Below are 14,035 nucleotides of genomic sequence, written 5' to 3' on the forward strand. Positions count from 1 at the left end.
TTTAGACCCATCTAGTGCATCAAGAAATGTCTTCATTCGGATTTCCTTTATTACTGCAAAATTAATAGTGTTCAACTGGTTCTTTACTAGACATAACAAATCAGCTGTATCATTAATCATCTAACTCAGCCAGTTAAGAGCTACATTTATCCTTATATGTTATATGAATATGGTCCCTGGAGCACAGGTTTTATCAGCTGGCAATTTTCAATACGCATTTAAGAGTGCCTGTTTTTAAATTTCCAAGCCTGACTTTCAGTCCACAAGGCTAGCCAGGAGTTCTCATCTCGCTCATCATCTGAAGCAAGGAGATATAAACTTTGTATTCGGTTTACTGCTGTACTGTACACAGATACTGTGTATGTTATCTCTCCCCTTCTCCCACATTCATTGATCAACCACACTAACGTTAGTGAAATTATTAGCAAGTTATGTTGGCTTGAGGCCTGTTAAGGTCCTTGCACACCGAGTCCGAAATTTTCGTATGCGTTTTTTCGTATTCCTCATCCTAAAAATTTGTTACGCACACAAACCTTTCACACCGAGTCCGATGCGTATTAATTTATCCGTTGTGAAAAAAATTAGCAAAACAATACAAAACAGAGTCTTCAAGCAGTGAGGATGATTTTGTTGTTCTCTCTCTTAAAAGAATAAGAAAGAGGAAATATTGGGTCCATCCAATCCTTAGTCTTGCACAGAGAGGAAGGAAGTTCCACCTCCTTATCAAGGAGCTGCGGGATTATCCCAAGAGATTCCAAGTTTATTTCAGGATGTCAGTGGCTCAGTTTGATGCTTTGCTAGCGATACTGGAGTCACATATTAAAAAGAAGACCACCAATTTCCGTGAACCAATTGATCCTGAACAGAGACTGGCAGTATGTATAAGGTATGGACACACACACACACACCAACCAAACTGTGGCATTGGAAAGGTGCGCGCCAGGCATTGAAACCAGTGTAAGGTCCACGCACTTGGCCCAAGGAAAGGTATCCAATGGTGGATGAAGGTTTCTTGCGTGTTCGGTCTTTTCAGCGTGCAAAGTTATTCAATTTTAAATTCAATTCTAATCTGACTCAATTTTAGTATGACCTCGAAGTTAGGTTGAAAGGCAAATTGGTTGTTTGTCTCTAATTATTGCTATTATTCTGACATTTGGTTATTCTAGTTAAGTCTTTACTTTATATTTACTCGTTCATTAGGAATCTATGTCGCTCAGGGTGCCTCACGGCGGCCGCTCTACGTGGGCCCCACGATCACAAACTCGCCAGTCTGAACATTAGCCAGAAGTTATGACTAATACTATTTAATAGGTCGCCCATTCTTTAAATAGTAGTTCTGTTTAGCTCCCTACAGTTACAACTTAGTTAAAGCTCAAAACAATAATCGGCGGTTATGCTAGTACCATTCCTCTAGCCCCTGATAGTTATATAACTACGTACAACTTAATTAAAGCTGAGACAATCAGCGGTTATGCTAGTACAATGAAATATGTTAATATTTCTATAGTATTTTTATCTAGCCCCCCGATAGATAAAATAACTACTTTCAACTTAATTAAAGCTGAGACAATCAGCGGTTATGCTAGTACAATGAAATATGTTAATATTTCTATAGTATTTTTATCTAGCCCCCCGATAGATAAAATAACTACTTTCAACTTAATTAAAGCTGAGACAATAACCAGCGGTTATGACCAGTACTATGACTAGTCCCCCATAGTTAACGCAACTGAGTACAACTTAACTAAAGTCAAGCAGTTACTGGTGTTACTCACCTGATGTGGGAAGTCGTGGTCTAATGGTTAGAGAGTCGGACTCGTAACCCAAAGGTTGTGGGTTCGAGTCTCGTACCGGCAGGGATTGTAATGTAAAGGGGGAGTGAATGTACAGCGCTCTCTCCCACCTTCAATACCACGACTGAGGTGCCCTTGAGCAAGGCACCGAACCCCCAACTGCTCCCCGGGCGCCGCAGCATAAATGGCTGATCCGGGCGTGTGTTCATTCACGGTGTGTGTGTCGACTGAGGTGCCCTTGAGCAAGGCACCGAACCCCCAACTGCTCCCCGGGCGCCGCAGCATAAATGGCTGCTCCGGGTGTGTGTTCACTGCTGTGAGTGTGCACTTTGGATGGGTTAAATGCAGAGCACTAATTCCGAGTATGGGTCACCATACTTGGCCACATGTCTCGTCACTTCATGTGCGCCATGCTTCATCTAACCTGAGATCTAGTATGCACTTAACCCTGGACGCAGATTTGTGGAAACATACGCCTTCACTTAATCTACTTGAGAAAATAATTTCAGAGTAAATCAGAATAAATCAAATGTTCATTCAGATATCAAATCAATACAAGACATCAAATTCTCAAAGACGAATCTAAGAGATGCATACCTGACTTTTAGAAAAATACATAGTATGAAGTGTGTGGACACATACTTGTATTTTGCAGTGGCCCCTGCAAAGTGTGTGGACACACTTCATACTACTGGCTTTCTGGCTACAGAATCGCCCCGATCCTTTTGCTGCAATCCTTTAAATACACAACCAAGATAAAACATCCCCCAAATGGAGGTATGTACAAACAACTGGAATTTGCATTAACCCAGGTCCCAGACCTGGATGGTTTACACCATGGGATACATTACAGTATTACAGTATTATAGTATTACATACAATGGGAACAGAAGGTAATTTACATGGAAGACCCTGGGACTCCCATTACAGTAAGCAAAATATCTCTTAACTCTTAAGATCTGTATTATCTTTTAGTCTACTTTTGTAAGATTGAGACCATTGTACCAGTTGCACGGAGACATTTCAAATGATACCAGATATGACTGTTAGTTCACTTGCATTGGCATTTTCATGTAATCATTTTGAGCAGACTGAGTAGAAGGAAGCATGGGTGAAGGGATTTAAAATGAAACAAATGGACAGAAGGGAATGAAGTCTCCAGCACCTCCACTCTGTGGGGTGTCTCGAATATGCCCGTGTATGTTTGTATTGTCTGTTTCTCAGGAGATCAAAGTATCTGAGTTTCTTTAATCCTTACACCAGCATACAATAGGCTACAGCAGTGGTTCTCAACCTATTTTACTCCAAGGCCCGCCACCTCTCCGAATCAATACTGCAAGACCCCCCAACCTTTTCTATTCGCAAAAACCTTTGTATTCTAGTGTTATTACTTTTCAATTCTATGTCATTATTTTTTAAACAAAACAAATTCAAGATGGATTTAAGCATTCAGTGTTCTTTTTTGCAAACATCCTTTGCAAAAATGTCACTGCAGAAATTCTTTACAACTTAAATTACTTAAAAGTACGTAAAGCTAAATTATACGGTAACTTTAACAAATAAACACAAGTCAACCTGCCATACCAAACAAGACCACAGGGAGATGCCAAAACACTGCATATAACTACTATACGGATCTATTCAGAATCACTAAACACACCCAAATACAAATGAAAAAGGAAAACATTCTGAATGTGTGGAAACAGTGATCTGTACGCGGGTCGTTTAGAGATCGTTTCCGCATGCATAAAGTTAATGCAGTGGAGATCATTTCGCTTTTTGAACCCAGGCTTTCATCTGTGATCCAAAGAGGACAGTCTGTTCCAGTTTGTCTCCAGAAGATCATACCTTTAAGGTTTTTGGCATGTGTCACCTTTCATTGAGAAACTGGGGATTTATGTGGTGTCAGTGAACCAACAGTATGTTTAGTCATTCACAGAGTATGCAGGGCCATTTGTGAATTAAGAGCACATTACATAAACTTACCTGATGCTACAACCCAGGCTGACTACAAGGTACTATTCTATGAATATGGAAATTTCCCAGGAGTCATAGGTTGCAAAGATGGAACCCATATTCCCATGAAGTGTCCCTCTGCTCCGGAATACAGGAACCGAAATAAATGGTTTTCCATACATTTCCATGGTGTTTGCACTCCCCAGTTACAGTTGTTGCATGTTGGAAATGTGATAAAAATAAAATAAATGTTAAAAATATCATTGATATTTTGTCTGGTATGTTACTGAAACCATCATAACATCCATCTGGACTTAATAAAACAATATTTTTTTCACAGATTCATGTATTGATGTGACATTTGAGCCTGCTGCATCTCTCTCTCCATCTTCATCTCCTGTTCTACTTGTAGTATCTTCATCTTCATTTCATGCTCCTCCTTAAGAGGATGTGGAGAGTAAACTGCCTTCCAACTCTTCAGTTCTGTTCTGACCTTCTCCTTGAAACAAGAACATTTTATATTTGGTCAAATAAATCCAGATTAAATGGGGAAAAAAATAATTTCACATCAGATTACAGAAGCAAATTAAAGTTTGACAGGAGAGAGACAAAAGCCAAAATCAAAAGTCATATACGTAATGTAGGTGCGTGTGATCAAATCATCTGAACTATCTAGATGGTCTTCATCTGGTATGTTCTCCAAAGGCTGCTGGCTCTCTATTATTTCTGTTAGTAACTCATCTCGTCACAGTCTTTATTTGCTTTATTAGGTCCTCCACCAGTCTGAAACCTCTCTCTTCGAGCTTCAGCAGCAGGTTTTTTTTAGGTTTATTTTGACATTCTTCCATATCACCTGTATTACATAACTACTATGATGACAACAGTGCTTTAAAAAAACACGTAATAAAGCTGATGATTCTTACCTGAAGTTGTTGTACTCTTCTTGTAGATGTGTGTTCCTTTGCATTAAATTCATTACAAATATATTTCCAGGCATCCCTTTTCTTTTGATTCAACAGCTGATGTGTGCATTTTATCTTCGATAACAGGATGACTTGAAACTATTTGCTTTAAAAGACTTTTCTCATGTCTTTTCAGCTGCCATTGCTATTTGCTTCTCAGTTGCATACAATTTAAAACTTTTCTTGGTTCATTCCATGTTTTATAAGCAACCTCAAACCAGCTAATTCTGATTTGCACAGGTGGTTTTAAATTAAATCAAGTTTATTATAGTTCAGCACTCTCCAGGTGTTAGTAATCGGTGTTTCAGAAAGCCATTTTTAAACCATGATTAACTATTCTAGATTAAGCCTAGTCCTGTCTTAATGTAAACCATGTCTGGGAAATTGCCCTACTATTTACAGTATATACATGTATTGTGCTAGTTAAGCTGATTAACTGGACGAGATCCACCTGTGCCGAATTGGGTGATTATCTGATCGTGCGCTTCCCGAACCTTGTTAATAAAACATTTAAATGCACAGTGAATTAGAACACCATATTGAAAAAGTAAAAAAAAACAAAAAAACGAGTTCTTGTTTTTCCACCAGCAGGTGTCATTGCATCAAGTCAGCCCACACCAGTAACAGAAACTTGTGCTGAAAACACCGTACTGCCAGCATCAGCAGGAGATCTGCCTGTCCTTCGTGCAGACCATCCAGGGAGCAAACAAGACAAAGAACTGAAAATTCTAAATAAAGGAAGCGTGCAAACAAGCTGAATAAGGACATAAACTTTGTTGTACCGACACCACAAAATAAATTTGACAAGACAAGATATTTTTGTTTTCATTTTTATGTTTTGCTAATCCTCACTGTGTTAAAAAGCTTTGAGTAATGAACCGTTTTTCGGCACAATTTGATGAAAGCCTCAAACGGTTCAGAAAGCCTCGGTTTCCCATCACAACCATGTCTGGGAAATTGCCCTACTATTTACAGTATATACATGTATTGTGCTAGTTAAGCTGATTAACTGGACGAGATCCACCTGTGCCGAATTGGGTGGGTGACTATCCGTGCGCTTCCCGAACCTTGTTAATAAAACATTTAAATGCACAGTGAAATAGAGCACAATATTGAAAAAGTAAAAAAAAAAAAAAACGAGTTCTTGTTTTTCCACCAGCAGGTGTCATTGCATCAAGTCAGCCTACACCAGTAACAGAAACTTGTGCTGAAAACACCGTACTGCCAGCATCAGCAGGAGATCTGCCTGTCCTTCGTGCAGACCATCCAGGGAGCAAACAAGACAAAGAACTGAAAATTCTAAATAAAGGAAGCGTGCAAACAAGCTGAATAAGGACATAAACTTTGTTGTACCGACACCACAAAATAAATTTGACAAGACAAGATATTTTTGTTTTCATTTTTATGTTTTGCTAATCCTCACTGTGTTAAAAAGCTTTGAGTAATGAACCGTTTTTCGGCACAATTTGATGAAAGCCTCACAGTTTGTCTCCAGAAGCTCATACCTTTAAGGTTTTTGGCATGTGTCACCTTTCATTGAGAAACTGGGGATTTATGTGGTGTCAGTGAACCAACAGTATGTTTAGTCATTCACAGAGTATGCAGGGCCATTTGTGAATTAAGAGCACATTACATAAACTTACCTGATGCTACAACCCAGGCTGACTACAAGGTACTATTCTATGAATATGGAAATTTCCCAGGAGTCATAGGTTGCAAAGATGGAACCCATATTCCCATGAAGTGTCCCTCTGCTCCGGAATACAGGAACCGAAATAAATGGTTTTCCATACATTTCCATGGTGTTTGCACTCCCCAGTTACAGTTGTTGCATGTTGGAAATGTGATAAAAATAAAATAAATGTTAAAAATATCATTGATATTTTGTCTGGTATGTTACTGAAACCATCATAACATCCATCTGGACTTAATAAAACAATATTTTTTTCACAGATTCATGTATTGATGTGACATTTGAGCCTGCTGCATCTCTCTCTCCATCTTCATCTCCTGTTCTACTTGTAGTATCTTCATCTTCATTTCATGCTCCTCCTTAAGAGGATGTGGAGAGTAAACTGCCTTCCAACTCTTCAGTTCTGTTCTGACCTTCTCCTTGAAACAAGAACATTTTATATTTGGTCAAATAAATCCAGATTAAATGGGGAAAAAAATAATTTCACATCAGATTACAGAAGCAAATTAAAGTTTGACAGGAGAGAGACAAAAGCCAAAATCAAAAGTCATATACGTAATGTAGGTGCGTGTGATCAAATCATCTGAACTATCTAGATGGTCTTCATCTGGTATGTTCTCCAAAGGCTGCTGGCTCTCTATTATTTCTGTTAGTAACTCATCTCGTCACAGTCTTTATTTGCTTTATTAGGTCCTCCACCAGTCTGAAACCTCTCTCTTCGAGCTTCAGCAGCAGGTTTTTTTTAGGTTTATTTTGACATTCTTCCATATCACCTGTATTACATAACTACTATGATGACAACAGTGCTTTAAAAAAACACGTAATAAAGCTGATGATTCTTACCTGAAGTTGTTGTACTCTTCTTGTAGATGTGTGTTCATTTGCATTAAATTCATTACAAATATATTTCCAGGCATCCCTTTTCTTTTGATTCAACAGCTGATGTGTGCATTTTATCTTCGATAACAGGATGACTTGAAACTATTTGCTTTAAAAGACTTTTCTCATGTCTTTTCAGCTGCCATTGCTATTTGCTTCTCAGTTGCATACAATTTAAAACTTTTCTTGGTTCATTCCATGTTTTATAAGCAACCTCAAACCAGCTAATTCTGATTTGCACAGGTGGTTTTAAATTAAATCAAGTTTATTATAGTTCAGCACTCTCCAGGTGTTAGTAATCGGTGTTTCAGAAAGCCATTTTTAAACCATGATTAACTATTCTAGATTAAGCCTAGTCCTGTCTTAATGTAAACCATGTCTGGGAAATTGCCCTACTATTTACAGTATATACATGTATTGTGCTAGTTAAGCTGATTAACTGGACGAGATCCACCTGTGCCGAATTGGGTGATTATCTGATCGTGCGCTTCCCGAACCTTGTTAATAAAACATTTAAATGCACAGTGAATTAGAGCACAATATTGAAAAAGTAAAAAAAAAAAAAACGAGTTCTTGTTTTTCCACCAGCAGGTGTCATTGCATCAAGTCAGCCTACACCAGTAAGAGAAACTTGTGCTGAAAACACCGTACTGCCAGCATCAGCAGGAGATCTGCCTGTCCTTCGTGCAGACCATCCAGGGAGCAAACAAGACAAAGAACTGAAAATTCTAAATAAAGGAAGCGTGCAAACAAGCTGAATAAGGACAAACTTTGTTGTACCGACACCACAAAATAAATTTGACAAGACAAGATATTTTTGTTTTCATTTTTATGTTTTGCTAATCCTCACTGTGTTAAAAAGCTTTGAGTAATGAACCGTTTTTCGGCACAATTTGATGAAAGCCTCAGTTTCCCATCACTAATATAATCCAGACAGGGCAGGTAGTGACAAACGAGGTATACACATTCAAGACCAAACCACAATGAACAGAAAGAGAGTAACTTAAATACATGGACCAAACGAGGATAATTAACAAGACACAGGTGAACTAACTAAAGTAATTAAGGGGAGACAGAAACTAGGTCAAAGGAACAAAACTAAACAGGAAACGAAAGAAACACAACAAAAGTCCATGATCGTGACAAAATTAAGGCACCGTTCTTCATAAATACTGTTGAATACAGTGAATGATGATACTTTTGAGGAACAAATTATTAATCGCTAGCTACTGTTTAATTTTATGCCCAACAAACACAGAGCGTTCCCCTAATGTTAGTTTTTGGTTCCCGTTTGGTTATTTTTTGAGAACCAAGAAATAACGTTCTAGAAACATTATTTTTACGTTTTATTTTAAGCAACCATAAAATAACATAACCTAAAAATAACCATTAGGAAACGTTTTGGTAATTATTTTGCAACCAAAAAATAACGTTCCCAGAACGTTGCAGGGAGGTTCTTTTTAAAATAACCTAAAAAATAACTTATACAGAACGTTTCCTAATGGTTATTCCTAGGTTATTATTTTGCAGCCATAAAATAACGTTCCTTAATGGTTATTTTAGGTTATTATTTTGCAAAGAAAAAATACCGTTACCAGAACATTGCAGGGAGGTTCTTTTTAAAATAGCCTAAAAAAGAACTCCTACAGAACGTTCCCTAATGGTTATTCGTAGGTTATTTTTATAACCCTGTAAACTGTAATCTTTCCACTAAAAGCGTTGCAGATGTTTTTGTGTAATGACCTTTACACAGCCCTAAAATTAGTTTAATACAGCATTACTAAAATACAGAAATTAGATCAATCAAAAAGCATTTTAAATTATAATATTAAGCCAGGGTTTAGCATAGATTGATAACAGAAATCATAAATTCGTGGGTTTGTTTCATCTTTATTGCATGTGAAACACCGTCTGGGTCTGAAGCTTTCTTACGACTTCTGTCTTCTGAAGACCCGGTTCACATCCTCTACACATACCTTAAAGGGGTCATAGGATGCTACATGCACTTTTAAACAAGTTATTTGAACTGAAATGTGTGTTGGCAGTGTGTGTACACAACCACCCTATAATGATAAAGATCCACCCAGTGTTTTTTTTTTCATCTCGTTAAATGTTTTCCCCTTTCTCAAATCGAGCCGATCTCAGATGCCTGTCTGTGTGACGTCACACAGACAGGCCCCTCACAGACTTTTCATTAAGACCCTAAAGAATCATATCAACTTGTGGGCATCCTATAACCCCTTTAAGCACAGGCTGAATGGTGGGGGAGGCAGGAAGGGGGGTTGCGGGGAGGCTGAATGTGTGAAGTGCAGATCAGAGCGGGTGTGGGGTTTGAGACTGGGCTTTTCGAATCGTCAGTAAAACACATTCAGATCATCAGCCAGTTGTTGATTCTCCACAGACTATGGGGGTGGTGTCTTGTACTTATGGCACTTTTCCACTGGACGGTATGACAGTATGGATATACACATCACATTTTGGTAACAGTATGGCTCGCTTGGAACCTCAGCCGAGGTGGTACTGAAAAAAGTACCAGGTACTGTGCACAGTGGAAACCCCCCCCAAAAGCAAGCCATGCAATGCCGTGCCGTACCATGCAATGGAAAAGCGCCATTAGTGATGTTCCTCAGACCAGTCTATACTGACGCTGGGTCGTTGGCTGAAAACTGTTTTTTCAGCTTTTCAGAGTAGTTATTTTTATCTCTTTTCTTAGTCTGTTTCTGGCCTGGTTGTACAAGATTTTATCCCCACTTCTGTAAGCATCCTCTTTGGTATGACGAAACTGTTTGAGTTTTCCAGTAAACCACGGTTTATCATTATTGAATGATAGGAATGTCCTGGTGGGGATGATTCATTAGTCCCATCTTTTAACAGTCCTTAAAACAGGTTTAGCTGATTTCAGTTTCTGCCTGTAGGTCGGTATAAGATGAACTAGAGAGTGATCAGAGAGCCCCAAAGCTGCCCGTGGGACGGAGTGATATGCATCGTTTATTACCGCAGTAAAGATAGTTTATACACAGTGCACTATCACAGACATGCAAATAATACCGAATGTCGTTCTCTATGATTTGTGAATTCAGGTGACGCTATCCTCCGGGCCAAAATCTGGGTTTTTTCTTAATTTTATAATGCCTATATCGCCAAAAGTTGGACACTTAGAAGACTGAAATCGGTGTCATATTCACCAGCCTGATTTGTGAATTTTTTTCACAGCGAAGTTCTTGTCCGTACTTGGTAAGTCCGCTAGTTAGGAATGTAAAAGATAGGCGTTCTTCATGTTTAACGTCTATTACCAACAAACATGCAGACTGCTGGAATACAAAATCATTGCTTTTAGGTCAAACTCAATTTGTGAAAACTTTCACAATCGCATATTATCGCGTGACACTGTTTCTCTTTGCTCTACCCCGGTTTTCTTCTGAAATAATGTCATACGGTGCTGTTCCAGTGAATAATGGTTTATAAATCAGTTTATAAACCGGGTCATACATGGCTCAAATAGACTATTGTGATTTGTGTTATCTTTCACAATAAAGGTTTGGTTGATGTACCCTTCTTTGAGACCTTAAATTAAATATTGTGATTTGTGAAAGGTTTCACAGCATAGTTTTTGTCAGTTAACCCTTCCCTAAATCAGTAACAAAACTATTCTGATCTGAGAAAACTTTCACAGTTCAGTACGGGTCAGCTGCCCCATCACTATTCGGATCTGTGACATTTTTGATCAGCCAATCAGAAACTCCTTTAATTAACAGCATTATTGTAAATGCAGTGTTACAGGGCTGAGAAAGCCATTTGCATGATACATGTAGCTTAACTGAAAAACAGTACTTCTGTTTTAAATTATGTAGATATGAGGTGTGATTTTTAATATTTTAGCTTACACACTTGAAGAGGAAACCAACAAATAATCTTGACAGTAAGTAATTGTCAAAAAAGGTACTGAAAGTATTACTGTCTGTAAGGCATGACAACTTAACTGTATTTTGTTGATTTCCTTTGTATCCACAGTAACGCATGACAACATCGTCTTATTGTTGACATTTTTAAAGAACCTTTCTTAAACGGCCAAGATGGCATATTGCTTTCAATTACAGTATCATATCATGTATATATTTACACAATGCAAAATTTGCAAAACCATGGACTGTTGTCCTTGATTATCGAGTCCACCTCCTTCTGGGTCAGATCAGTGCACTTTGTATGTGTCCAGAGCAAGCAGCTATCACACTGGATCTGATTTTAATTAAATTGTAATTTAAAAAAATTGTATTGTTGTATGTATCGTTTTACACAAGATTAAGAATTTTGCTATAGTGGTTATAAAAATATGAGGCTTATAGTACATTTTCCCTTTGTCTGAATGAGTTTGTGTGGTTAATTTTCATTGGCCTCCATCTGACATTGCACCAATCTTTTCTGCCCAGAATATTGTGGCGCATTTGGAAGAACCTCCTAAAAACAATTGCAAACAGTCTCAGTATCTATATGTATAGCTTGATTAAATGCAGAAAACAGTGGAATTTAAAAGTACCTAAATCTTTCTCCTTAGATTGTTCTTCCTCATTTGAACCTAAAGGGTCTATAACTGACACTTGTTTTGAAGCAGCATTTAGAAACTGACTGATTGTAATGAAATTGTAATTTTTAAAAATTGTATTGTTGTATGTATCGTTTTACACAAGATTAAGAATTTTGTTATAGTGGTTATAAAAATATGACCGAGAGGTGGGAAATTACTTAATACTCATCCAGAGTGAATTCTCAGCCATACAGCTGGCAAACACTTTGAATAGGCTCTACCACACAATCAAGGAAGACTTTTAAAGTTCAATTTATAGCAGCGATCACGACTGAAGAAGAAATGCTTTTATATTTATCCCAATAAATAAAGAACCAACATTTCAATATTTTACACTGTAAAAACTGGCAAACCGTAATGATACCTTGTGACATAAATTATTTTATGTAACCCTTATAATAAGCCAGATGTAGCCAGATATAGTCAGATTAATACAAGGTGTAGAAATATATATGGAAAGTGTTTGAAAGACGTTAAAAGAGTTTAACTGTCAACCCTTTTTTCTTTAATAATTGTTAAATTTCTAATTATTTTATTCATGATGGTCTTTTTTCCATGTACCTTATGGTTTTACTTTCAGTTTAATTTAGCTTTTTTCTTCTTTTGTTTACATGCCATTGTTGATATCACTGTTGTATTGCATGCATGTACAGTGGTCGAATTGTAACAAAATTTTAGGGGGGATGGTGTGGTCAGTTTATTTTTTAAAAAGATTTATATTTAATGGAAAATTTGCCTTATTAAATGAACTATTAGCCTATTTCGAAGTTTTTCCTTCTGTGGCCTAAAATGGAGGAATTGATGATAATTTTGATATTGATATTGATAAATATTAATAATTAAACAATATTTTGCTGAATGTGTTTTTGTACTGGCAGCTTGGCTGGTTTAGGTCTGTCATTAATAACTAGTTTATTGAATCATTCAAATCAAAAGATTCGTTCAAAACGGCTAATTCAATTAGAAACAAAACAAGTGAGTCCATCTGAATGGACCGTCGAATCACAGGCTCACTCCATTTGCTCAAAAACACAGTGTTGCACTGTTGAATTGAAAATGAATAGCACATCTGTGCTAGCGCACATGTGCAGATATTCAGAAAAATAGGCTATTGCTTGTGCAATAAATATATAAAACAAACTCATACATGGGTATTTTTTGTTTCATTGCTGGAATTATAAGAGCAATCTAACTGCATTCTAATAGGATTCATTGCGCAGTGAATGCTTTTGGACTCTCAAGACATTGTTTTTTTTTTTTTTTGTAAATTCGGATATTAATGTCAGCTCTTCTGTCGTCTCACAGTCCAACCCGATCTCATGAAAGTGTGTATAAATAGTACGCCAGATAAAAACAAAATCTCGTGGTATTAATAAGCAAAAATTGACTTTGGCGTGTATATGCTACGCAATGGGTAGGATTAGGGTTGTGGGGTAGATGTGTATCATATGTACGCCAAAAAATTTCGTATCATATGCACGTGAAAACTGCGTATTACATGCACGCCAAACACGTGCGTGCCACATGCATGCCAAAGTCAATTTTTGCGCATCAATACCACAAGTTTTTGTTTTTATTTGGTGTACTATTTATACGCATTTTCATGAGAACACACATACAACAACAATAACATTATGTTAGGGCAACTTTACCATGTCAGGGCAATTTTAACATTTTATGTGCATGATAAGTTTTAATACACAACATTAATAAACCAAAGGGAATGGTAGAAGGGGATGGTGGTTTTACAGAGGGGATGCTTTTTGTCATTTTTTTCAACAAGGGGGATGCCACCCCCCCGCATCCCCCCTCAATTCGAGCCCTGTGTATGTATGTGTATGTGTTATTGATTTAATTATTTTTTTATGTATTTATTTTTGTAGTTATGTCATGTAATGTAGTCATGTGGTCTATAATTGTGTAGTACTCTGATTTACAGTATGCAATACTCGTGATTGGCCTTGTCTGATGAAGAGCAATATGGCTGGAAATATCACTTTTACTCATAATAAATATTTTTCAATTTATTAACCTGTAGTATGCCAACATTTTCTATTAGCTGTTTAGCTCACAATTACATATATTCATATTAATGACTATACGTTCTACATGCAATACACATTTCACTTTTTCAAAAACATTTACACAGAATATTAATTAATACGGTCCA

The sequence above is a fragment of the Sinocyclocheilus rhinocerous genome, unplaced genomic scaffold (assembly GCF_001515625.1).
Source record: "Sinocyclocheilus rhinocerous isolate Xijiao unplaced genomic scaffold, SAMN03320098_v1.1 scaffold2555, whole genome shotgun sequence".
Taxonomy (NCBI): Eukaryota; Metazoa; Chordata; class Actinopteri; order Cypriniformes; family Cyprinidae; genus Sinocyclocheilus; species Sinocyclocheilus rhinocerous.